General features: G+C 43.5%; 1 long non-coding RNA gene across 1 annotated transcript; it reads right to left on the bottom strand.

Annotated features, from left to right (window-relative positions):
- Nucleotides 1-2,201: 2,201 nt before the first annotated feature.
- LOC113035670 (uncharacterized) lies at nt 2,202-3,399 on the bottom strand. The gene is made up of 3 exons (XR_003274373.1): nt 3,127-3,399; nt 2,571-2,738; nt 2,202-2,485 (listed from the first exon to the last, which is right to left on the bottom strand). It is a non-coding gene; the product is annotated as an uncharacterized LOC113035670 (long non-coding RNA).
- Nucleotides 3,400-3,943: the final 544 nt, after the last annotated feature.

Here is a 3,943-nt window from a genome sequence, read left to right as displayed (position 1 = left end):
ATATTGGCCATTTCATTCCCCTTCATAGTTTTCTTTGAACATTTTCACAATAAAAGCATCCCAGCTTTTCACCGGTGGCTACTGATGTTGAAAGAAATACAGATTAATTAAGATTAAACAGATACATTATGCTATGTATGCATCATAAAGTATGCTTGTACAACGCTATTATTTCAGTCAGAGTTCATCATTCAGCATCTTGCTCGTATTATTTATTTTTCTTTGTTATTGCTTCAGAAGCTGTTATATAAGAATGTATTGTATCTCTGTTAGTTTCTTAGTCCAGTTCAAGCTTAAGGTAAAATAAATTCTACATAAAAAATTTGCTTATGAGGAACTTTAAGCTTCTTTGCAGCCTTTTCCCAGTAGTGTCAATAGTAGCAAATATAAACCTAAATAGATGTGCAGAAGCCAACTCTCTAAGCTATCTCCAAACATTTTGTAAATCTCACCTCGTGTTTGACCTTTCACTTCTAACCCGGGGTCATCTGTACGAGGAATCTAAGCTCCGTTTGGTCTTCCAAGTCCTTTCACATCACAGAGAGCTCAGGTAGGGTCAGGCTTTAACACATCCCGAGTGTGCACTCTGACCCCAGTGCTCAATTTCAGGCGTTTTATGATCTGTGCAATACACTGTGATCAATATCATTTAACTGGTTTTGTTAAGTAGCCTTCCTCTGCAAAGTCAAAGGTCACAGTGATTATGGGCATGCCATGAGTGACCCACTCAATCCCTTATATTTCTTTGTGACCCCACCCAACAAATATCCTGCAAGGTGCCAGGAGCTGCCTGTCAGTCTGATTGATTGTCTCTAACTACAGGCCAGTAGTTGGTGTCTGCGGTACCTCACAGCAAGCTATGTGAACATGTGTGTGTTTGAGTGTGTCAGTGGCCTTCATTAAGATTAGTTGCTGTCACATACCTACGAGAGACTCACCCTGCAATCCTTGGCCGTGTGAAGGACCATGCAAACCCAAATATTGGCTTGTCACATGTCCCCAGTGTGTACGAGAGCACATGTGGGCGGGTGGCTTGGTGTGATTTTGAGTGTGAGAGCATAAGACAAGGTCTCAGTAATAAGCGACAGAAGGGAATATATTTTCCTTTCCATTGCCAGGAGACTGGAAAAATCTGGGACGTAATAACTCTATCCGTGAAATGGGAGTTAAACCATAATAATCATTAAGGGGCGACCACACACGCACACACATGAATAGAGACACACCAGCTGCCCTATATTTCCCCTGTGAAAACACCTCTTCGGGACAGGTCATGCACATGAATGCACTCAGTACACAACACAAATACAAACATACATTAACAAAAAGCTTTTCCAGATTTCTCCTTTGGTCTCACACTTCTTTCCCGTCACCCATCACTGGATCTTTGAAAGATCAGCACCGAACACACAGTTGCAAAAAAGTGTTCATGTCTGTCTGTGTGATTGATGCAATCCAAGCTTCATGAAAACTGTAGTTCAACTAATGGCTACTTGATGCTAATCCCAAAAACTAATAGTGCAGGCTGTGCAAAGATGCCCCTGAGATAGTCCAACAGATAATAGCAGTTTGCAAGATCCTAGCAGGCAGGGCAGACATGGCAAGTGGCTTACAGAGTATACAGAAACATTTGTACTGAGTACCATCGGTTAGTCCAGAGGTCAAAATGGGATAGGCCCCCCAAGGTGGCTGAGAACGACCAAGTTAGGATCCTGTGGGACTTCCAGATACAGGTAGAGAAACTGGTGATGGCTAACTAACCAACAAACCCCCTAGCTACCATGCAAGCTAACAACAAACAAACAAACAAACAGGGGGCCACTGTGGTCATGTATGTGGTGTACACCCACAAGCTCTACATGTCTGCAATAAAAATTAATGTAAAGCATGTTTTTGATCGTACTGAAATTCTGGATACAAGTAAATAGTCAACCTTTATATACAACATCTACAGTGAAAAGTGAGTGTAATGCTCTAGTGTGGGGGTAAAAGAGCACACGAGGCAAAGAGCAGAAATAAATAAAAAGACTGCTGAACACTTTATTGCAACACACTGTGAATATTATTTACAGTCAGCAAGGCTGGACTTCAGTGTTAACCAAAGGCCACAATAATAAACAAAACCAATGTATCCTCCCAACAAGAAATCTGCCTAACTCCCTAAGAGAACAACAGAACCAAAAGACAAGACATTAGCTAACCCCGACTCCCTGTGCTGGACAAAAAAGCAGACGAAACAATGCTGCTGTTTCATGCTATACACAGGAAACAGAGACAAAACAGAGTCAGAGAAAACATCAAGAGTAGCACACGTCCACCTTAAAGGCCAGTCCTTGAAAATAAACCGGTTCGTGGCGTAAAAAAGGTTGGGGATCGCTGACCTAATACTGTAGGTTCATTTCAGGTTGTAAACAGAAGATTCGTCCACAAAGATCCCAAATGTCACAGGCGCTGGTGAGAAGGACGCCTGGTACATGCAGGGAACCTGGAGCACATGAAGAGAGCTGGATTGACACTGATGCTCACAAACAAGCACTACAGCAACTTTAAAGCAACTTGATTGTGTGTACCTGTAGAAATGATGGAAGGACCTAACAGACAGCGGACAGATGAGCCAGTGTAGCTACATGATCATGTAGCTAATGATCACATAACGAATGTCAGGTGTGGAAGCCAGGGATCGGAAATCACAGCCACAGGGGAAAAAAATCCTCCACAAACAGGAACAGGGACAGGAACTGGGGAAAGATGGGGATCATATTGTGCGTGTGTGTTTTAATCTGATTGACTTTGACAAGAAGTGGTTTGAATATCACAGATATTTGACTGCTTTTCATGTGTGCTCAGTGCGTATCATCATTTCATAATCTAATAATGTATTCATATTCATTTTACGGTGTGGTTGGCTGTTCGTGCTCGTGCTCTTCTTTGTGTTTGGACGCTGAAGTGGTCCTTGTGGTCTGGTCCTCCATTTTGAGAGCGGAGCACTGATGACTGCGGAGCCACCAGCCTGACAGCTCTGGGAAACATGCAGCCCCGGCCGCCCCCGCCTCTCACACACACACTCCACCTCTATCAGCATATTTGCTTTGTCTTTCTTCTTGTCTGGATTGTTTCTGTTCATACCTGATGTCTGTTTTATTCCTCCCGCTCTTATCTGCAGCCACGTGAGCCGGTGTTCCCCAGGGTGAATCCACAAGGGTTTGATAGCTAGAGATGTCAGTCTGTCTGCCCGTCTTTCCTTCCATCTCTTTTCAGGCTCTTGTTTCATCGCAGCTGTCCACTTTTCGCCCCCTCATTCTCTCCGTGCTCCCGCCTGCTTGTCTCTCTGTCATTTTAACCTTCACTCTCTGTCTGTCTGTGCCTGTCAGTCTTTCCCCTCCTCTCTACTTTTTTGCTTTCATCACAGCTCTGTTTTCTCTGCTGAGGTGAGTGCTGATAGCTCCCATATATTTTTTCCCACAGCCCTTCTTTCTCTCCCTCCTCTCCCTCCTCTCATCCTCCCTGCCCCACATCTCCCTGTCCCCTATTTCCACGCCTGGTCCAAATCAGACAACACATCATCTGCCCCCCCTCCCATCCGCAAAAAAAAAAGTGGTTTCCACAAGGACACAGCACAAAGCCAAACTATTTTTTTTTCCTTTTTAGACCACAGTGCTGTCACCATGCTGCTGACATTATCTCGGGCCATTTTCAGGTCAGTCAGGGGTGACACACTTCATTCTTACCATACCACTGATAGCTTGGGAATAAGGCTTAGCAATATGAATGATGACACATACCATGAGATGATAGAAAGGACTCTATTACTGTGCTACCGCCAACCATTTAATATATATGAATATAATGGGCTCTGATTGCAAGCAATGATGTCAATCATTTAAAAGACATATGTAAGGTTAATCTGTCAGGTATTTAAAATGGAGCCATTATACTAATCTCA

This window comes from Astatotilapia calliptera, chromosome 14, assembly GCF_900246225.1.
Source record: "Astatotilapia calliptera chromosome 14, fAstCal1.2, whole genome shotgun sequence".
NCBI classification, from domain to species: domain Eukaryota; kingdom Metazoa; phylum Chordata; class Actinopteri; order Cichliformes; family Cichlidae; genus Astatotilapia; species Astatotilapia calliptera.
The sequence above is the reverse complement of the archived record's forward strand: the minus strand, read 5'-3'. Positions and strand labels throughout refer to the sequence as shown.